The following is a 23,543-nucleotide window of genomic DNA, read 5'->3' on the forward strand; positions in this document are numbered from 1 at the left end:
AGGATCAGGTGGGCCATGGAGCACATGTACCATAGGTGGGCCACTGTGGTCCAGGAGGAAGCTCACTCTACTTAGGCTGAGGCTGGCTATGGAAACAGAGAGGTGACATTAAATTCGAGATAACTTTTGAGACACACCATACAAGGGCAGTGCAAGCCCTGGATTCTCGGCGATGCCACACTCAAGGTACAGCCTCTGTTTAGGAGTGTGGGTGCAAATCTTGGCCCCAACCCTCTGGGACTAGAAGCTGGGGCAGGATAGAAATGCTGAGAGCCTGCCCTCCTGGGAAGAGGGGCCTCTGAGAGCAGTTGGGAGAGGAGGCAGTTCTGTGCTCTTGCCTACACCAGTCTGAAGTGCATTTCCATCTTACTGATCTGAACAAGGCAGAGAAGGGGTGGGTCTCTCTGTTCAATTCCCATACTCTTACTATTCTTATCATGTTTCTGTGGACTTTCTACATTTGCTGCATGCTCTTGGAACACTTCCAGAGATGTTAAATGGTTATTTAAAAAATCATTTCCCCCATTGCAGAGTGAGTCCACTGTGTTCCTCCTACTGTCATGCTGGAGTCTTGCTCAGAAAACCAACCTGGGAGCACCAGAGATGGAGGGATGAGCAAGATGTTGAGGAAAGAAGGAATTACCAGGGGACAGAGGGCAACAGGAATTGCATCCAAAGCCAAAAGACCACTTCTGCTAGAGACCATTGGCATTGTTACTTTTGGTAGAACGATGGTTTTGGAAAGCATCGTTTGGATCAGATTAAGGTGAGGATGTTTGGATTGGGGTGAGGATGGGAACCAGACAAGTAAATGAACATAAGGAGGGTAGGTAAGATTTACATTTTCATATAGAATTTATGAAAGTTTAGAAAATAATATGTAAAATGCACACATGTGCCTGCTGCCCAGCTTTACCATATCATAATAGTTGGCCATATTTGCTTTAGATTTAAAAAAATTAAAGAGAGAGCTGACTCCTTCTCTTTCCTTCCCACCCCCACATCCTACCTTCCAGAGCTAGTCATTGCCATGAATTGGGTATGTTTTTATTTCTGTGCATATTTCATGATGTCACTACATATCTGTATATATGTGATGTACAGTATTTGTTTTTAATTCTGAGACCTGAATACAAAATATTATACATTAAAATTCTTTTCACAACTTGCTTTTTAAAACTCAGAGTTATCATTTAGAAGTTGATCAATTTATCCACTGGAGATATAGCCTAAAGTCACTTATATTATAAATGTATCTTAACTTAGCAACTTCCAATGATGGATGCTTAAACTATATCTGAAATTTCACTTCGCTGAGATTGGCACTGGGCCTTCCTGCGCTCACCTCCTCACGCATGCATCACAGCTTCCCTGGGACAGCCACCTGCCTGCACTGGACCAGCTGGTGCAGAGCTATGAGCTTCTGTTTCTTCCACATCCTCATCACCGATGTTTGGCATTGTCAGGCTTGCTTTCTTAATTTGCCTTTCAGATGGGAAGTAAAATGATATCTCACTGTGCTTTTAATTATTTTTTTCCCCAACTACTCGAGGGATTGAACAGCTTCATGGTATTTGCTGACAATTTGGCCTTTTCATCTTTTTTGCCCATCATTCTCTGGAGAGCTTGGTCATTTTCCTTACTGACTTGTGGGAGTTCACTATGTATTCCAGGCCTCAAGACCTTTGTCAAGGGTGTGTATTAGAGATGTGTATTTCCAGTGTGTGCCTTGTCTGTCCGGTTGTTGGTGTCTTTCCTTTAATCAGATGTTTTTTAATTTTAATGCACCCAAACTTGTGTCTTTTTAATGACTTTTTGTTTTTATTTGAGACAGGTTATTTTGTTTTTGCTTTCTTTTTTCCTATTTCATCTACAATTGGCTGTTAGCAGGGGGGGTGGATCAAAATATGAATTTATTACTCTATCCTGACCTTTTAGATAGCTCTTAAATATGCTTGTGAAAGAGCAATGGGAGATAGGGTAGTGGCTAACGTAGAGTTTGGGTCACATTAAAGTACACTTGAAAAAGAAACAGTGGCAGAAACTTATGAAAAAGCAATGGGAAGCATCCTGTAGAAAGAGGAGCTGGTTATTTCCAGGCCAGAGGGATGCACCTGATAGGAGATGAAGAGGTTGGGTGTATGAGCAGAGATTGTGTTGGGAGTGGTGGCCTGCACGTAATTATTGTATAGAAGGATCAGGAAGCTGAAAAGCTGGGAAGGGGCAGGGGAGTTACTGACCCCGGGGAGGAGGAAGGACAGCATTTCCAGTGTTCACGCAAGGACATACAGCCCGGTTATTGAGGGCAGGCACAGGACTCACCTGTTGAGAGTGGAAGGAGCTGGATCGCAGCAGGCAGATGATTCCTGCTCAGAAGTATTGCAGCGGAGATTGGGGAGCGAATGGTTTTCCAGGCAGCACAAGGGCCCGTTGGACTCCAGCATTTAGGAATTTACAGTGCAGTCAGAGATGCCTGTGGTGTGACTTCCACTGCAGCGCTCTGGTTCCAAGGGGCCAGCATGGGGTAGACAGACGTTTGGTTGGGGAAGGTCCAAAGGGAAAAAGGCAATTATGCACCTGGGAAATGATTACGGCATCTAGGCTGGGGAAGGACGTAAATAAAGGAGGAAAATAATCCCAGATAGAGAGGGAAGTGGAGAGTAGATGGCCTGAGATCTGGAGAAGGTAAAAATTTATTTCTCAGGGAGGAGTTGAACAGCATGCTTAAAAGACAGGTGATGATAGTCCAGTGGGTGCCTGCACTAATGATTTTGAAGAATACAATTACAAGAAATGACAAGGTCCGGAGTGTGGCCGTGCGGAAGAACTCCTCTGAGATTAGGACTTCGTGAAAAACAAGATGCTGAATTCCACTATTGGCTGGGCTTGGGAGTAGAAGATATCACAGCCAGGTGTCAGAGGCGTCAGTAAGTGAGGGAGGGTGACCAGCGATCCGCATGGAGAAGCAGCGTGGGGGAATTTTAAAAAGCAGGATTGTTTTCATTTTAAATTTGTTTTTGTTTTGTAATAGAATGGAGGAGAGGCAGAAGCAAGAAGGATTACAACTCTGCTTTTTGACCCTCAGCTACCTGGGGTTGGAGGAAACACCTGGCTTCTGTGTGATTGGCCGTCTGCAGGGAGGGCCAACATGGAAAGCACCAAGAGGTGTTTGATGAGCTGGAGCCCAGTGGTCACAACTGAAGAGCTGGGAGGCGATGACTGGGTCAAGGATGCACAGAATGAAGGGTGAGGGTGTCAGGAAGACCACGGAGCTCAGTGGGAGTGATGGCCCATGGCAGGCAGGAAGAAAACGGGCAAATGAGTCAGTGAATTCAGACTGGGGAGAATGGGCACTGGGTCTCTTCGCATGAGCTTGCTGAGCACAGCCAGAGAGGAGAAGGCTCTCACACCCTGAGGTGGGCTGCTGGAGACCCAGGCTTTGAGCGGGTGGATACCCTAACCCCTACCTGATAAGAGACCAGAAGCTATAAATCCTTAGGCTGCAGTGGTGAATGGGGGGTGAATTAGAGATATGATGTGGTTTGGATATTATTTGAGTTTATCCTGGCAGCCCTTGTGTTGGAAGCTTGGTCCCTAGCGAAGCAATATTGAGAGGTGGTGGAATCATTTAGATGTGGGGTCCAGTGGGAGGTTCTTAGGTTACCGAAGTGTGCCTTTGAAAAAGGGGACCTGGTTCGTTCTTGTGAGAGGGCTGTTATTAAACGGTAAGCCTCCCCTCAAGTTCCCTCTGTTTCTCCCTCCTGCACTGGCCAGTTACCAGGGGCCCTTATCAGAGTCTGTGCACTTCTGTTTGGACTTTCAGCCTCCCAAGCTGGGAGCTGAATAAGCCTCTTTACTTTAGAAGTTACTTAGCCTCAGGTATTTCATGGCAGTAATGAATGCTGGCAAATACATGCAGCTCACTTAGGATTTGTGTGGTAGAGTGGAAGCAGTAGATTTGGCTGTGGTTTCTTAGCCTCATCAGAGGAATGGAGCTGTTTGACAATAACTACCTAATGATTGTGGAGGGAAATGGTACCCCCTTTTTGGGCCTCTACTGAAGTAATAAATAAATGATTATTTATATATGCTTTGTTTTTTATTACTATTCAGGTGTGACTTTATCACCTTAATAGTTGAAAATTAATAGACTTTTTAGAGCAGCTTAAGGTTTATAGAAAATTGAGCACAAAATACAAAGATTTTCTTTCTTTTTTTTTATTTTGGCAGGACTGGTGATTAAACTTAGGGCCTCACACTCACTAGGCAGATGCTCTACCACCTGAGCCCCTCCACTAGTCAATGATTTCCCATCTTCTCTTCTCTACCCTCACAGTTTTCCTGTTATTAACAGGAAACAAGATGTTATTAACATCTTGTGTTGGTATGATACATTTGTTATAGCTTATGAGCCAATATTTATATATTATTAATTGAAGTCCACATTTTACATTGGAATTTATACTTTGTGTTGTACATTCTGTAGGCTTTGACAAATGAATGATATTACAGTATAACCCAGAGTAATTTCATTGCCCTAAAAACTCCTACACTCCATCGTTCATTTCTTTTTGCCCCTCTCTGGCTTTCAATTCTTGAAACACACCAGTCTTTCCACTATTCTCATAGTTTTGCCTTTCCTAGAAAGTCACGGAGCTGGAAATGGTATGTAGCTTTTCAGAGTGGCTTCTTTTATTTTGCAATATGTATTTATGGTTTCTTTACATCTTTTCATGGCTTGATAGCTCATCTTTTATCACCAAATAACATTCCTTCTGTTTTATGAAATAGCTTGTTCATCCATTTACCTATTGGAGGACATTTTTGTTTCTTCCAGTTTTTGGCAATTGTGAATAAAACTCTATAAAAAACCATGTGGAAGGTTTGGTATGGACATATGTTTTCAACTAATTTGGGCAAATAGTAAGTGTCAGATGGTTGAGACTGTGTCTAGCTTTGTAAGAGACTGAGAATGTCTTCCAAAGGACTGCACCACTTGCCTTCCCACCAGCAATGGAGTTCCTGATGCTCCACATCCTCACCAATATTTGGTCTTGTCAGTGTTGTGGATTTTAACCTTTCTAATTGGTGGGTAGTGCATGTCATTATTGTTTTAGTTTAGAATTTCCTAATGACATGTCATGTCGAGAATTTTTTCATATGATAATTGTCATCTGTATTTATTCTGTTGTGATGTGTCTTTTCAGATCTTTTGTCTTCTTGCTTACTTGTGCTATTTGTTGTTTCCTTCTTCTTGAGCTTAAGTAGTTTTTTTGTGTATTTTGGATAGCAGTCCATTACCAAACACATGTTTTGAAATATTTTCTGCCTGTCTTTGGTTTGTATTTTCATTCTTTTAGCAATGATTCTCACAGGGCAGAAATTTTAAATTTTAATAAAGTCCAATTTATCAATATTTTATTTCATGAATTATGCTTTTTGTCTTGTCTCTGAACAGTTAGCACCAAACCCAAGGTCATCTGGCTTATGTTCTATGTTATTGCCTAGAGATTTTATAGTTTTGTCTTTCACATTTTGGTCTCTGAGCTATTTTGAATTAGTTTTGGTGAAAGAGTAAAGTCTGTGTCTAGATTTATCTCTTTATTTTCTACATGTGAGTGTCCAATTATTATTCTGCCACCGTTTGTTGAAGAGACTTTCTCCATGCTATTTCCTTGGCTCCTTGCTCATAGGTCAGTGAACTCTAGTTAGATGGTCTATTTTGGGCTGTTAACACATTCTATTTGCCTAGCCTTTCCCCCAAACCACCTTGCCTTAACTACTGTAGCTTTAAAGTAAGTCTTGGAGCCAGGTAGTACCAGTCCTCCGACTTTGTTCTTGAATATTGTTTTGGCTCTTCAGCAATGGAAAACTGACTAACACACTATTCTCCCATCAATGGGCACCAAGATTGATTCCATAGTTTAGAATTATGAAAAGTGCTGCAATAAACATGAATGTGAGACTTCTCTTTGACATGCTGATTTCATTTCCTTTGGATATATACCCAAAAGTTCATGTGTTGAAACTTAATCTCCAGTGCAGAGGTGTTAGAAGGTGGACCTCTGGGAGTTGATTAGGTCATGAGAGTGGAGCCCTCACACGTGGGATTAGTGCCCTTATAAAAGAGGCTAGGGTACTTGTTTGCCTGTATGCCATGTGAGGATGCAACCAGAAATTACTGTCTTTGAGGAAGAGAGCGACTCTCACCAACTCTGAATCTGCTGAGAACTTGATCTAGGATTTCCCTGCTTCTCAACTGTGATCAATAAATTTATGTTGCTTCTAAATTACCAAGAATAAGATTTTTTTGGTGATATTGGGGTTTGAACTCAGGACCTCATGCTCCTAGGCTCTATCACTTGAGCCACTCTACCAGCCGTAAGTATAAGATTTTTTAAATTGTAACCTTGACACACTAAAATCTGTCATTTGCAAATCCAGTTTTATTTCTTTTCCATTGGTATAGCTTCTATTTTGTTTTTCTTGTCCTATTGCACTGGCTTGGACTTCTACTATGATGTTTAATAGTTTTGGTTAAAGAGAACATTTTGCTTTCTTTCTGACCTTCAAGGGAAAGCATCTAGTTTCTCACAATAAAAATGTTAGATATAGGTTTTTGGTAGATGGTCTTATTTTTCTAGTTTGCTGAGAAATTTTTAAAATCGTGAATGGGCAGAGAGTTTTTCAAAAAGTGACATGACTGCATATTTTTCATCTTTAGCCTGTTAATGTGATGCATCAGTTTAACTGATTTTCAAACGTTGAGCCAGCTTTGTTTACCTGGAATACATCCTACTTGTTTGTGTCATATACTTGTTTTTATACATTATTATTTTGGATTTGCTAACATTTGGTTGAAGATTTTACATCTGTGTTCATGGAAGACATTATTTCTTTTCTTGTACTGTCATTGTCTAGTTTGGGTTTAGGCTCACCTAATGCAATTAGCTAGGAGGAGATTCCTATGCCTGCCCATTTTGGAACAGATTGTGGAATTATACGTGCTTTTCAGAATCACCAGTGAGTACATCTGGGCCTGGCACTTTCTGTTTTGTGGAATGTTCTCACCAAGTTTGTATCTGAAGGGCCCACCCCGCAAAGGCTCATGTGTTAAAGGATTGGTTGTCAGCCCATGGCACTACTGGGAAGTGAAAGGTGGGGTCTAGGGGGAGGAAGTGAGTCATTGGTTGTATGCCCTTGAGGGGGATATTGGAACCTCAGACTCTCCCTCTTTTTCCTCCCCCATCCTTTGCTGCTCTCTCTTTTGCTTTCCAGCCACCATTAGGGAACAGGCTTCCTCCTCCACATGCTTTTGTCATGCTGTACTGTGCCAGCAGAGGCTCACAGCAACAGGGCCAAAGGCCACAGATTGAAACCATTGAAACTGTGACTCAAAGCAAACCTTTCTCCTTTTAAGTTGATTACCTCAGGCATTTTGTCATAGTAACTGAAAGTTGATTAACACAGTTATTATTGTTTTTATACAATAATAAGTGTATAAATTTGCAGGGTACAGTGTGACAATGACCAAATCATCATAGTTAATATTTGCTTCTTAAATGTTAAAAATGCTTTTGCTTAACAAATAACAATTGTATAAATTTATGGGGTATGGTGTGATATTTCAATACATATGTAGTATGAACTGACCACATCAGGGTAATTAATGTTTCCGTGTCTTTACCATTTCTTTGTTTGGAGCCTTTGACTCCTGTCTTCCAGTCATTTATAACAAATCTAATGTGACTGTGAGCTGTAGTCCCCACTCTGTTGTGTGGAATACCAGAATGTCTATAGCTGTGTCTGCTACTCACTATCCAACTCCCCCTCCTCCTCCTCCCCCATCCTCCCCAGCTTCTAGGGTAACTATTGTACACTTGAGTTGACCTTCTATAAACATGTGCATGTGAGAAGTAACATGCATAATCTGTTAATAATAATCATTATTAATTATTGATTCAGTTATTTTGATAGCTCGAGGCCTGCTCAGGTTATCTATTTCTCCCGTGTGCACTGGACAGATTTGTGCCTTTTAAGGAATGAGTTCATTTCATTTAAGTTATCAAGGTTGTGGGTATAGAAGTCTTCACATTTTTTAAATTGTTCTTTCAATGTTCATGGGATGGGATAGCATCATGTTCATTGTTGGTGCTAGTAGTTTACATTTTCTTCTGGTTTTCTAGTTGGCCTCGCTAGAGGTCTATCAGTTTTATTGATCTTTTCAAAGAACTAGCTTTTGTTTTATTCACTTTCTCCATTGTTTTTCTGCTTTCAATTTTACTAACTTGTGCTCTGGTTTTTAATATTTTTCTTACTTGCTTTGAACTGAATGTAGTCTTACTTTTGTAGTTCTCTGAGGAAAGAATCCAGGCTACCAATTTCCCACTTTCTAATATACACATGCAGTGGTGATCAATCTCCCTTTACACTGCTCTCACCACTCCTCACACATTTCAGTAAGTTCTGTGTTCATTGCTATTTAATTGGAAGTGTTTAAAAGCTTCTCAGAGATTTCTCTGACTATGTGTTGGTTAAGTGTGTTCTGTTTGTCTTGGATACCTTGAAAACAGGTAGTAGAAAGCTCTTTTTCTGTATTGATGTTTATTTTAATTCTGTGGTGGTCTGAGAGTGTATTTGGCGTGACATCTGTTCTTTTCAATTGGTTAAGGTGTGTTTCTTGACTCAAGAGGTAGTCTGTCTGGTTGACTGTCCCATGTGAGCTTGAGAAGAATGTGTATTCTGTTGCCATTGGATGAAGTTTTTTATAAGTGTCAATCAGACCCAGTTGATCAATGCTGCTGCAAAGTTCCACTCCATTCTCAGATATTCTGCTTGCTGGATCTGCCAGTTACTGACAGAGGGATTTGACGTCTTCAGCCTATACTAGTGGTTGTGTCTTTCCCACTGTAGCTGGGATGAGAGGCATGCACAAGGCTGCCTAGCTTTTTTCTGTTGAGATGGAGTCTCAAGAGTGGACTGACCCGGAACCTCAGTCTTCCTGATCCTAGTCTTCCACATAGCATGGGATGACAGGTGTGTGTCACCGGTTTGTTGGTTGAGATGGGGTCTCATGAATATTTTGCCTGGATTGGCCTTGAACTGTGATCCTCCTTGTCTCAGCCTTCCAAGTACCTAGGATCACAGGTGGGAGCCACTGGCATCCAGCTTCCATTTGATGTATTTAGAACATTCATATTTAAGATGAATATTCATATTATTAGGTCAGACTCTATTATATTTTATTATTGTTTTCTGTTCACTTCCTTTGTTTCCTTTTTCATCTCACAATTTTTCCTGCTTTTTAAATTTTAATTGAATATTTTCTATGATTCCATTTTTCTGGACTCTTAGCATATCTTTCAATTTTTCTTTAGTCATTTCCTTAGAGATTGAACAAATTTCAACAAATAATAGCAGAGTCACGTGTTTTAGGTAATGAATGCTTTTTCACTATTGATTAAAAATCTCCATAGCTTGCAGCTATCTTGAGATTTACTTTACAAATCTGTAAAACAAAGACCAATGATATAAAATCTCATTGGTTCTGTTGTCATATCATTGTCATTGTTTTTTGCATTCTATCACAAATCTTTTTTTACAAATGCAATTTGAATGAGTGTATCACATCCCAATATTTGTTATCAGGTTTCCCTATGATTTTTAGTCATTTCAATTCCACTATTATAACAAATATGGTGACAACTATTGTGTGGCAGACTTTTCCCCACTTTCAGTATTGAGGTGACTTGGCTGCAGGGTAGCAGTTTTAAGGATCTCTAGGTACCTGGCCAAATTGCCTTTCTGAAAGGTTGTACTAGTTTATAGTTCTTCCAGGAAGGTGAGATCCTGTGTATTTCATCTCACTCCTCATCACTTGTGTACTACCTAAAACATTTTCTAATTTAGTGGACAGTTTCCTATAGTTTCTGATTTCAAGTTTTGAAATTCCCTAGTATTGTAATTGTTCATAACTCTAAAAGATTATGAGCTCACATATCAACACATCAGGGAGAAATAATGCTTCTTATTCTATCTTTGTTTAGAAATTGCTAAAATAAAAATTTCAAACACATCTAATATTCTCTTTCTGTGTTGTCTATACTTATTTGTATACACAGTCTCATATCAAATCATTAGTCAATTATCTCAAGAATAAACAAAAATTCAGTGAGATGTTGTTAGTATTCAAACCTGAAGCAACCAACATCTTCATTGTGCATAATCATGATTGCTCAACCTTGAGGAAAAAGTGAAACTGAGATAATTGACAGAGGAACTGAGAGTGTGATGCTTTTCACATTCCGTGGAGAGCATGCATTTCTGCTCTCTGAGTTCCCATTTTTGATTGTGTTTTCAGACTGAAAGAAGCTTACAGTGAGTTGTGGCAGCAGCGTGGACCATGTGTGTAAGATTCAATCATTCCTTGGCCCTGGGGTGCTCTGTAAGAATTTTGGCTGAGAAATGTCATTTTGGAATCCGTAATAGGAAGAGAAACAACTTTGTGTGTTTGGAGCTTGTCCCCTGCACCTGCACACTAGAGTGACGTCCACACAAACACATACAAATACAGATGCTTATTGTCATACAGTGGAGTTATGTCTTGATATGCCTATCATTATTTGAAAATATTCTGAGTTGTATGTGTTTCAGTTCCTTGAGCCTGCCTCAAACCCTAGCTCAGTGACATGGTTGCACTGTTGGGTCTCAGTTGTTTCCCTTTGTATTCACGGGGCTTTATGTCCGTGGCTGCCCAGCATTTATCAGATCACATCCAATTGGCATGGGAAAAATCAAAACTCAGAACTCTGAGTATGGTTTCTACTAAGAGCATATCATGGTCACACTGTTGTAAAGTTGAATCATTGTAAGTCAAATCATCACAGGTTGACTACCTAAGTCTCTACATAATTTAGAGAAACAGGTAAGAATTAGCAGGTGCTAATGGCTTAACCGAAACAACACTTTTTTGTGTGTGAATTACCACCTTTAAGCCTATCACAACTCCCTGGGAGAAGAAGGAGCTTTGGAGGACACAGGCTTGAGTCCAGCACAGAACCCTGGTGTGTGGTTCTAAATGCCCATTAACTCCTGGGCTCCTGCTCTTTTGAGGCCAGAATTCTGTCTCTCCTTTCTCAAATAAGAGGGGCAGCTGACGTCTTACTTCCTGGGCTCATTCTCTGAGAGGCGGAGTATACTAAGGTGACTTAGAGAGGTTCTGCCAATGGCCTCCATTCAGAGGACCCCCTTTCTCTACTCAAAGGCAAATCCAAGTGTGTGGAGGATGATGTGGGTATGAGGCCTTTCATTTTGGGGAGCCACAGCCCCATCACTGGATGAGAATGATGTGGTTTGGTAATTCATCTTTGTATGTGAGGGCAACATTGGCCAATATCAACCGGAAAACCCATTTGCACCACCCTGTCAAGGTTCTGGGTTGGTTTCCTTTAACTCTGCTATCAGCCGTGTAGTGTGCATAGGCACATTTACCTCAACCCTGGGAGAACGTAGCTTCTGAGCATGAAGGGCAGCCTGGATGATCTGAGATGGCTTCTACTGCAAATAAGAGGGTCTCTTGGGCAGGTAGTAGATGGAGATGGTTTCTTTAGGAAAGAAAATAGCAAGAGTTTGTGTTAGAAAAATTCAAGACTGTATCAAAAGTGATGCTGGTCCTGGCTCCCTGTGAACTTTCTCTTTGTTCTGAGCAGGCCTCTGGAACATTCTTTGTTTTCTGGAACATTTTCTGTTTTCTCAAGGTCTCAACTTTCTTATCCATACAATAGGGATGAGAACACTGACATATGCAAAATTTTGTTATGTCAAATGAGATAATAAATGGCAAGGTATTTTGTACAACTGAAGCCATACACAGCAAGCCATGTCTGTTTTCTTAAAGCATCTTTCTCTTCTTGGTGCTCTGTCATGCTTTTTCTCTGCCTCCATTCCTCCCCCATGTATCTCATGGAGTTCTGACAGAAATCTTAGACCAAGGTCATTTCCATGCGCAGATCATCTCGATGTCTGCTCCCTGTGGTAAACACCGCGTGAACTGAAGTGTCCCTTGTCCAGCAGGGTGAGTGTCTGATTCACAACAGCTCATACCCTTAAGTGCATTCCCTTCTGACTGTCTGGCAGAGAATTACCTTTGTATTGGCCTCAGCTTATGGGAAGGAAATTGCTGTTGTGTGGTTATTTGTTTGGAATTAGGCAGCAGAAAAGAAAATATCACTACCCTGCTAGGTAAGTCATAAAATGAGACTTAGCCCTTCAACCTATTGTAAAATTAGAAGACCAATAAAACAGAGAGCACACAGCACATTTCACAGAAGTGAAAGATAATAGAGCATATGGTGAATTGAGCAAATGGTGGGTGGCAGCAATGTGGTCACTGAAGAGGAAATTGCAAGAGCTCAGGCATTTCAGCTTTCACTTAATTTAGGTCCCTGGCTGTGCACTGGAAACTTGTTTTCTTTAGACTACATGGTTCAAGGTCAAGTTTTAAACCTAGAGTCTATAATGTACAAGGCAATCATGACCCTCAGGTGAATACTTGGTAATGCATTCCAACTATCTAACTCCACAGTGCTTGGAGTTCTTCTTCTTCTTTAAAACTTATTTTGAATTAATTTTAGTCTTATGGGAAAGTCTAAAAACTAGTTTGCATATAGCCCTCATCCACTTTCCCCTAATGTTAACATCATATGTAATTATAATACAACTATCCAAACCAAAAAATTAACATTAGTACTTTTAACAAAGTAAAGACCTTATTATAAGTTTATCAATTTTCCTATCAGCATTCCAAAATCCTATGCAGGACCCCATACTGCATTGGAGTTTTTCCCTTTTTATTCTGCCTGCAACCTGTGCTTCCTCAGTTGTCCCTGTCTTCCCTGGTGTGGACACATGCAAAGAGCTTCTGCCAGTGATTTGTCTTGTTGAAAGTCTACCCCACACTAGCCTGAAGTTAGACACTTCTGTCCCAAAGTTTGCATGAAATTTGGTCTTCTCAGTGCCTCATGTCACAGGCTCCAGGTCTCACTGTGTCTTAGTTACTGGGAAGGTGATCTCTTAGTCACTTGGAAAGGTGATCTCTGCTAGGGCTTCTCCATTGTGAGGTTGCTACCATTCCCTTCAAAAGTGCTGCTAATTCCATTTCTCCTGGACTTGGCATCCATCAGTAAATCTTTTCTGTAAGATTTGTTACTATAGTGTTTGCCTCATGGTGATTTTATCTATCCCTCTTTCTTTCCACACTGATTAATTGGATTTCTACTCAAAAAGTTCTCCCTTCTTCCCCATTTATTAATCTACTAGGACATTTTTGTATATTTATATCAGCAAGGACTCCTGAACATTTATTTTATGTTATGTATTATAATCCAAACCTGTCACTATTTCATTCTTGCAGTCATTCCAGCTTTAGCGTGAGGATGTTCAGATTCTGGTGGGCTCCCGTGGTCTTTCTACAAGACTCCATCTACTTTTAGCACACCCTTCCTCTCTCACAGTGCCAGATGCTTCCTGCTCATTTGTGGTGTCCCTGCTCTACTCCTGTAATCAACCACTTCTCAAATAACCCTGGTTTCTTTTTTATTTGTGAGGGCATTCAGAAACAAGACCTGAGTACTAAGTGTGTTATCATTTCTGAGCATCATTATTTCTAGCTCTCTCAGTAAACTAAGTTGGAGCACTATGTGTGCACACCAGTTAACACATATGCACATATCTGTACTAATCTATCATCTCACACATAAGCACACATCTATATCTATCTATCCATCTACTGATCATATATCTATCCATTTATCTCTGTCTATCATCTATATTTGTCTGTCTTTATCTATCTATCTATCTATCTATCTATCTATCTATCTATCATCTATCTATATTTGTCTACCTATCTATTGCAAACCATGAGTTTATGTTGATAACTCAGATTCCAATCCAACACCATGGAACTCATTTTGCTTTCTATGTTTCCTTATTTATAACTTCTTTTCTTACAGAGAGAAAGCTGGTCTCATTATATACCCACCTGAGTATGGGCTGGCACAGGATCCATTACATCTCTCTGCAAGGGAATGGGGTGGTGGAGTCCTTTTTGGTTTATTGGAGATGAAACACAGAAGTGTTCCTTGTTGCTATGCTTTGAATTGGAGCCCCAAAGTTCGTGTGTTGGAAACATGGTCTCCGATGCAGTGTTTGTAGGAGGGGCCTAGTGGGAGCCATCTCCCAAACCTTGGCTTCTGAACCCTCTTACTGTGGGCTGTGGATCCCCTCACAGTCCAGGCCAAGGTTGCCTCTAATTAGGCCCAATGGAACCAGGAGAAACATACAACGTGGCATGGGGGGAGGGGGCGAGGAGGGCTGAGTCTTTTCAGAGTATTTTCAGGGTCATTCCACCTCTGGCAGATTTATAAATTCATAGGTTCTCACAGTGCCCATGACTGTCAAAACCTTCTAAATAATAACGTTGGAGCTAAAGGAGCTATGGAATTTTCCAGAGCAAAGCATAATATGTGCAGGAACAGAGTCTGTCCTAAAGCATTTCTAGGCATGCTTGAGAGAGACAAATGCTCTTTTTTCCCCTTATACACCAGGTATGGTCTGAAGTGACTTACGTACTATTTTTCGTCAAGTTTATGAATTACTGAGAGGCCTGACAGCCTCTTGGTTTTCATCACCCTGGTTCACTTAACATGAGCTGACATGTTGAAAGGAAGCACACCTTCACATTGTTTCTGCAGGAGAGGTCAGATCTGTAGTGAATTCTTGAAAGGGCCATTGGCTGAAGCTTAGATCCTGTACTGTGTGACACGGTGCTGGATCTCCATGGGATGTGGAGTAGGGTGGGATTTGAACCTGGGGCTTCAGAATACAGTGCCCTTCCCCAGCTAGGGAATGTTAATGGGGCTTTCTAGGGAGTAGTGAAGAATCCTTCAATGTAGACTGATTTATAATCACTATTTCTTATTTACTAATGGCACAAACTGGATTAGACATGAGCCAGATTAAGAGAAAGAACCGTATTCCTTAGTGATTTTGTTTTTGGTTTGTTTTCTTTGTAGTACTGGATGTTGAACTCCTTCTTAATGGTTTTTGATCTGGCAAATTTGAAAACTGAGAAAAGAGTCAAAATTTAAAAAGCAAATGAAGGTCTTGAATTCTCAATAAATAGATTATGAAAATAAAGCCTTACTTCTGAATCTGAGACATGCTGGGATGGTGGAATGGGCATAGGGTTTAGGTTTGAGTTCAGACTGACTTGCAAGGCTTGGACTTGGTGCTGGCATGGCACTTGTGAGTTCAGTCTTCTTGACTGCGGAGGCAATGGTTGTGGTGCCTGCCTCACTGGGGCTGCAGCTCTAATGGGAGCATTGTAGTTTAAACCATTTTGAAGACTGTACATCCTCTTAATTGTATTTAATGGCTCTTCTCCACCCTCAGACCTCCTGGCCTGGCTGGGCACTCCCACAGCCTCACATCCCCAGGGCAGGAAGGGATGCACAGACCTAGAGAAGAAATGACAGGAAGGGACGGCTGCCATGGAGACCTACCAGATGATCAGGAAGGACAGACGGCAGAATGGCAGTGAAGAAAAACTCAGTATTTTATAAGATAAATAAATTGAAGACCCAAGCACAGAGTTGTAGAGTGATTTAATGTACAGCTCTGTACAATAGCTCTGTACAGTTATACATCACACAATGACATCTCTGTCAATAGTGCACTTGCATGATGGTAGTCCCATGAGATCATATCACCTAGTGACAGTGTAGCCATCTTAGCTGGTGTAAGTACAGTCTATGCTGTTCATGCAGGGACAAGAGCGCCTAAGCACGCAGTTCTCAGGAAGCAGCCCTGTTGGTAGGTGACACATTCTGAATTTCTTGTTCACCCTGAGGGTGCACTCATTCACACAGTGTGCAGATGTGTAGTGCAGTGATGTAAGAGCTCAGAGTTTCACAATGGTTGCTGTCATGGACAGATGATTAAATTGTGCTTGCTATTTTTTCTTTAAGAGAGCATCAAAAATGATATTGGGCTATAGAACAAGATGGGTAAAATATTTAAGTTTAGATGTTTGCACCCACCACACAACTTCTGCCATATTTTATGTCATACCAGGGGAATTTAAATTAGGTTAAAAGCTTCTGTGCACCCACAATATTAACCATGGCTGTTTGAAAAACAACCCCAAAACCTAGTGACTTAAAATGAAAAGCATATATTTAATTCATGATATGGTCTGGCTGTGCTCAGCTGGGAAGTTCTTCTGGTGTCATCCAGGCTGAGTCCTATGCCTCTGGTCAGCTTCCATATCAGCTTGTGGAAGGCTTCCCCACATGGACTTCAGCTGTGACTGTGAGTCTCTTCAAGAAATGAGCTTGGACTTGCTCACATGGCAATGGGTTTGGCTCCAAGAGAATGATGAAGGCACAGTTGGCCTCCTGGGTCTGGACTCAGAACCAGTCCAGTACCAAGTCTGCCCCAATCCTTCAGCCATAGCAAACTATGTGGCCAGCGCTGATACAAGGGGTGTTCCTGTTGGTGAGGGAGCTCAAAGACACATTGAGAATAGCCTGGATACAGGAGTGGTGGCTCATGATGGCTGCCCATTTTTCATCTCACCAGCTTTGTGCTTGACTCAGTCCTAGATCTCTCTCTCTCTGTACTTTTAGACTGGTGGTTGCTAAAAGCAAGGGCATCCTTTTTATTTCCTGTATCATCAGAAAACATTCAGTTGAATGTAGAGTCCAGGAAGAAGTAAATTACAAGTTATAAAGCATCAGTAGGAAAAGTTTACTTGGAAAGGGCAGGTCCACTGTGGGGAGAGACACTCTATTAGGTCACAAAGGGGATGTCATAGTAGAACAAGGACTTTGTGGGGAGAGACACTCTATTAGGTCACAAAGGGGATGTCATAGTAGAACAAGGACTTGGCAGTCAGATGGTTTTGATTTCACACAAACTTATATTTGTAGGACTCTTTGTTGTCATAAGACATGTTAATTTACTGGTTCTGGTTAAAACAACTTGAGGTTCAGGTTCAGGTGTGTGTGTGTGTGTGTGTGTGTGTGTGTCTATCTGTTTCTCTTCTCTGTCCATCATAGTGCTTAAGTCTATGAAGTTGTAAAGTTTGGAGTCTGTCAGAGTTTAAATCATGACTCCCACTCTTTCAGTCCCTGTGACTGTCAGCATGTCATTTCATCTCTCCACTCCACTCCTAGTCCTTTGATCTCTAAAGTGGGGAGGTTGATAGCACTACCTGCCTCACGAAGTTGCAGAGAAGGAGCAAAGGCATGTGACCCCTGTGTTGAGACTCCTGACCCTGGCGAGCCCTGGCGTGTGCGCTCAGCTCCATTACTAACAAGGATGCTCATGCTGCGGGGAGACCTGCTGCTGGCACCGACAGCGACATTCCTGAGAAGAGGAGGAGCACATGAAAGGGGCACTTCGGAAAAGTCGGTCCCACAAGTGTAGGGTCTGCTGCTATAGGTAACTGTGTGGGTCAGACACTGCTGTGGAAGACACAGGCTTTGCCCTCAAGGCCTCAAATACAGCAACATAAGACAGTGAAAAAGTTCCAGGTGAGAGAGCTCCGGTGGAGGCTGACTATGGTGAGATCAAAGGCCCACCAGACAAGGAGTGAAAGAAGTAAGACCTGGGGTTGGTTCGACTATTGAACTTGGCCATGGTTTTAGCTGAACAGAATACCATTTATTTACATTGAAGATGGAAATCTGGAAAAAGTCATGCAGAACAGAGTGGAAATGTAACAATATGCTGCCTCCTTCCAGCATTGACTGGATCTCTTGAAAGATTATGATTTTTCTTCTTGTTGCTACCTGTAGCTAGTCCAGAAACAGCCAGTCCTGCAGAAGACTTGTTAAAGCCACTAAACACTAGGGAAAAGGTATGTGTTCTTCCTATGCTGGAAGGTAAAAGTGGTCTGACATCTTGTGCAGGTGTCTGGGTGGAGTGGGGTGCATTTTATTTCTTGCATGTGGATTTTCATGAATAAATGCAGAATTTGATAAAACACTGTAGTTACAATGTTACACTCTGGGTGGTAGAGTAAAACAACAAGAAAGCATATGCAAATGTGTCCCCACAGAAAAGGGCAGGCTTGCGGGGCTGGTTTACCATAGAGAAGCCCTTGTGGTCTCCTCTGTGGATTTCACTGGGCTTTGCAGAATTAGGTGGTTCCACAGAGCCTGAGGGACTTCATGCAGCTAAGAATACATCATTTTTACACATTTTATAAGTAGTCTGTGCACATGTGCACAAACCTGCTGCCCAGCTGGAACTTCGTTATAGTGAGCTTCTGATTTGAACTTCAACCTCTCCTGTTGCTGAGGGGAAATATCTCTTTTCTGCTTAATTTTAATTCTACTTCCTAGTCTAACTCTAATTCTTTTTCTTCTTCCTCTTATTTTTTTCTCTTCCCCATCCCTTCACAACTCTTTCTTTTCTCCTTCTTCCACTTCTTCCCCTCCCTTTCTTTTTCTATGGTACTTGGGTGGAATGATTCCAAATAGACAAGTTACTTCTTTTTTCAGGGATGTCATCCTAATTGTGAAGAATCTTCCCATTCCACCACCATGTGTCTCATTCCCCTTGAGCTCTGCTTTTCAGCATTGCAGTCTCTCTACATGGTTGCCAGTATATTTGCTAAGCATTTATTAGTTGTCTAGTTCAGTGAAGACTGGGCAGAGTGCAAGAAATAATTTTTCATATTCCTTGACCTCGGGGGTCTTTGATCATTTGAGGTCAGAAGATTTGAGTGGAAATGAGCTGAACCCTTGGATGGATTCAGTTTGCCTCAAAGAAGTGATTTGCCACAGGGCATTTTTCTGATAAATGTAATTTTGAGTTCTGTGGGGAAAGGACCTAAGCTAACCTGGTCATTGACAACTCTTATGCCCTTATTGGTAGACTGAAGTAGTAACTGAAGAAGTTTGAGGTGGGTGAAGAGAATTTGCGTTCCCCTAAACATTCACTCTTGCCTCACTATCGAGCATTAACAAGAGCAAGACGTAGAAAAAATACTGCTGCACGTATCTGCATCAACTGAACAACCATTGAAGAAGTAAGAAAATGTGTCCATACAATTTGTCCAATGAGCATGGGGAAGCCTCTAGATTCCATCCCTTTTGTTCTCAGGCCACCATCTTCCTTGAAAGGTCCCTTCAAGGTCAGCATGACAACATTACAAAGCAGGATTTTCTGGCCTGATAGTTGGAAACAAAGTTAGACAAACAAAGGCTGCTCCAGTGTGAGCAGACTGTATACTAAAATAAAGGGTACAGGTCTCTCTCTTCCAAGGAGAGTCCATTTCTGATTTCCATCTTGCTACAACAAGCTACTGTTTCTTTTCAATGGATATCTCTTCCTGGCACTAAGCATGATCATTTGAAGATTTAAGTGTTGGTTGAGAGAGATATGACTGGAGTGTTTATGGCAGCTGCCCTCAAAGTGAGGGCTACTGATCAGGAAACCATGGGTTACCTCAGATCCGCTTTTCTTCAATTCCAGCAACTAGTAAGCTTGAACTAACAACACACATAGCATCACATATATTTATTTAAAATTAAAGGACAAATACAAAGATTAAAAAAGTGATAACCTATGCATGGTGGTGCACACCTGTAATCCCAACACTTGGGAGGTAGATTTGGGAAGAACAGGAGTTCCAGGCCAACCCAGGTTACATATGGAGATCCTGTCCCAAAAAAATGGCCAACACTGTGATGAACACTTTAGTGGGTCTTGCCTATTACACACAGTCCCCAGCACGCCTCCTGTGGCTTCTGCAACATATGGTCCTGTTTGGATCCAGTAGCCCTTTAAGCCTTGAGCTCTGGTTTGAAGGACAGAAATATGCGTATATTGGGAGGGAGGTGAGAGAATATAGACTTAAATTAATAATAGACGTTGGTAATGGATGTGCTCAAAAGTTCATTAGATGGGCGCTTGTGTTCGGGTTCAAGCCCTGATTCTGCCAGTACCCAATGGGTGCTGTTGGTTACTACTGCTCTGGGACTGAGGGCACTCATAAATAAAAAGTGTAGACTACACGAGATGTTCTAGAAAGGCTCGTAGATCCTCAAATGCCGTAATTTTTATTTTTTAATTTTATTAGCATATAATAATTGTACAGGGGTATACATTGTGATATTTACATATGTGTTTACAATATTAACTGGATTTATCCCCTCCATCATCTACCCTTTTCCTCCTTACTCTCTTTCTTACAACAATTTCAACAGGTTTCATTCTTCTGTTTTCATATAGGTACACAGAATGCATCCACCATTTCACTCTCATTCACCCTTTCCTTGTGCCCACCAACCTCCCACTGGTACCCACTCCTGAAAAAGACCTATTTTTCCCTCTTGTCTTTCACTTTTAATTAAATGTATATTGATAGTTCAAGAGGATGTCATCTTGGTACTTCAGGCCTGTATATATCATGGTTTAATCAAATTAACTCCTTCCCCCGTTCCTTGCTCATTCTCTATCACCATGCTCCCCTAATATTCACCAGCTCACTGTACAGTGCACTGTTATATTCATATATAGATGGTTGTTTCAGTATTTTTCATTCTCTAACATTTTCTTCATCTCTCCCACCTCCTGTAGCTCTCTCAGATGGACTCGCTAATATAATTTTGTTTTCTCTCTCTCACTATATTATGGATATATGATCATATATGTTTCTCTGCACACATTTAACTTGTAGGTCTAGCTTCCATATATGAGGGAAAACATGTGACCTTTGAATTTTTGAGTCTGTTAAATGCCATAGTTTTAGACAGTACTCTGTGGTCATAGGCAGAATGGACTACTTGTGGAGAGTATATGAGCAAGAATTCCAGTTGGTACATACTTGGTACACTTTCAAATTTGCAAAGTTTTGCAAGCAACTTAAACTTATTATCATATTAAATAAGAGAAGTTGCTATCTGGTGAAATTCATCTTATTTATTCATACATGTATTTATTATACTCTGCCTGGTTAACACAGGATTTAAGGTAGAATTTCTTCCACTCACTAATAGTGATTCGGTAATTGCTATGCGGAGCACTAGGTGGCGATGTTTGGTTTTTAAAAACCAATTTACTTTTGAGAGGATAATTGATGGGTGAGACACTGCTTAAAAATAAAAATTACATTCAATTTTTGTTCATTATGGAATATTTCCTAGAATTTTCTCATTGTTTGATATGTGACAAGAAACCTTAATCCTTAAATTCAGAGGAATTTAGATTTGTTGTTCTTCAAGGTAACAATCTGAATATCTAAGTAAAATAATAAAATAAAAAATATATAACATATGGTATAAAAAGAATATGAATTTCCCCTCTAAAGATAATTTATAATTGACTCTGAAAACAATTAGAGAATGGACGGAAAGTTTTTATCCTTTACAGAAGAGAGTGTGGAACTCAGCATTTAGCAACTAATTTACAGATCAGAAGTATTTTGGAAGAAATATTGCATCTGTATTGAACGTGTCTAGACTTTGTTTCTTGTGATTATTCCTTTAAAGAAGGAGCCCAACAACTCTTTGCACAGCATTTTTATTATATTAAGTAGTATAAGCAATCTAAAGGTGAGTTAAAGTAAATAGGAGGATATTGTAAAGGTGGTGTAATTATACAGGGGACTTAAGCATCTGCAGAGTTTGGTATCTTAGGGGTCCTGGAAACAGTCCTCCATGGATACCAAGGAATGACTGTATATATGTTTTCAGAGAAAAAAAGAAACGGTCTTTTAAAAAAGCAAGGGCCATTTTAGGCCATCATAATCATATACCTTTGGAGAGAAGAAAGATGTTAATCTATACAAGAGATAACTTTGCAAAGAAGGATAATCACCCAGAGTATTGCTTTCGGGAATGAAGGTGAATGCTTGAAGATGAATGAGACATGTATGAGACAAGGCTTTAGAGAGAGAGCTTCTCCTGTGTGACAGTGAAGAGCTCAGATCTTCCACAGATCTTGACTCTAGAAACCATCAGTTAAGAAAAAAGTGGTTTATGTGTTCACTTAACTGAGACTGGTTTGTTCCAAGTACTGTTTTATTGACAATGGGCAGGTGAAGCAGGAAGGATGGATGATATTTTACCTGTATGTCATTAATGTCACAATTCTTACTTATTGCTAGACAGATGCCCAGCCAGAGTCTCAGGCAATTTAATACCCTAGTTGGACCACGGCCTCTAAACTGCTTCACCCATATTAGTTTTAAGGGTAGACAATCAGTCTTTCAGGCCCTTGAATACCTCCTCTGTAAAATTGTGTCTTCCAACTTGTAGGATTTTTGGGAGGACCCAATATCTGAGGATTAAAAACAAACAAGTATACTACTTAACACATGGTAGATAAAATCACTCTTCTTCCTTTTGTTCTAAAGCTTAACCAAAGCAACCCTAGTCATCCAGCCTGAATTACTTGCTAAATTAAAAAGACCTTTTAAATAGCCATAAGTATTTTATATTTTAGTCTAATGGAGGCACAGATCTTCCCTTATTTAGTTATTTGCATAGCAAATTCATATGTTATTCCACATTCAAAGTCACACATACCCATCCCTCATAAAGAACAAAAACAAACAAAACTCTCCATATATGAAACAATGGCTTCTATAAGTGACTTGAGGCTGTGATCAGCACCTTAAAAACTGTCCTCACTTTAAGGCTCAGAAATTCATATGGGACATAAAATGGAAATTTGATGTTCATTTGATTTTCCCGACTTACTTGATTTTTATTTTATTTTTAATTAATTAATTAATTAATTAATTTCTTTTGTAGTCTCGGGGATCAAACTCAGGGTCTTTTTTTAACTTTATAACTATACTTATTTATCATTAAAATTTTTATTATTGTTGTATTGATGGTACAACAATTTGTGACATTTACAAAATATATCATAGTTGAATTCACCTCCTCCATCATTCTCCATTATCTCCCCTCCCCCCATTCCTAGAATAGTTTCAATAGGTCTCACTTTTCCATTTACATATATGCATACACAGTATTTCCACCATATTCACTCTTCTCAACACTTTCCTTTTATGGTCCCTTCTTCTACTGGTCTAACCCCCCCCACAGGACTTGTTTTGCCTTCCTGTCTGTTTTTGAAAGAAAAATGAGACATTTTTGCTTGTTTAAGATGGATATACAGGTTGTTTCATTATGACATTCCCATGTATAGATGTATTATAATCTGAATGCATGCTGGGCAAATACTTAACTACTAAGCTACATCCCCAGCCCCCTTCTTTGATTCTTTAGATTAAAAAACTTTCAGCCACAAGCATTTTAAATTTGTTTCATCAAATAGAATAAGAGTAGTAAAGATTGTAGTGGTGCCAGAAAGTACTGTGTTAAATTCTGTTCTTCAAAATATTTAAGGTAACAACCCTTTAATGTTCTACATGTCAGGTATCGGCCTCTCTGTTGATGGCTCCTTAAGTCTGTGTCTGTGGGAGAAATGAGTCTGTCATAAGGCAGCACACTCTCTTGCCC

General features: G+C 40.4%; 1 long non-coding RNA gene across 1 annotated transcript in view; it reads left to right on the forward strand.

Moving 5' to 3' along the window:
- Positions 1 to 23,543, forward strand: part of LOC141414896 (uncharacterized) — a 43,241-nt gene that overhangs the window by 14,732 nt on the left and 4,966 nt on the right. Inside the window, exon 2 of the long non-coding RNA XR_012439859.1 lies at positions 532 to 766. This is a non-coding gene — a long non-coding RNA (uncharacterized lncRNA). The remainder of the gene's footprint in view (positions 1 to 531; positions 767 to 23,543) is intronic.

This window comes from Castor canadensis, chromosome 12 (genome assembly GCF_047511655.1).
Source record: "Castor canadensis chromosome 12, mCasCan1.hap1v2, whole genome shotgun sequence".
Taxonomy (NCBI): domain Eukaryota; kingdom Metazoa; phylum Chordata; class Mammalia; order Rodentia; family Castoridae; genus Castor; species Castor canadensis.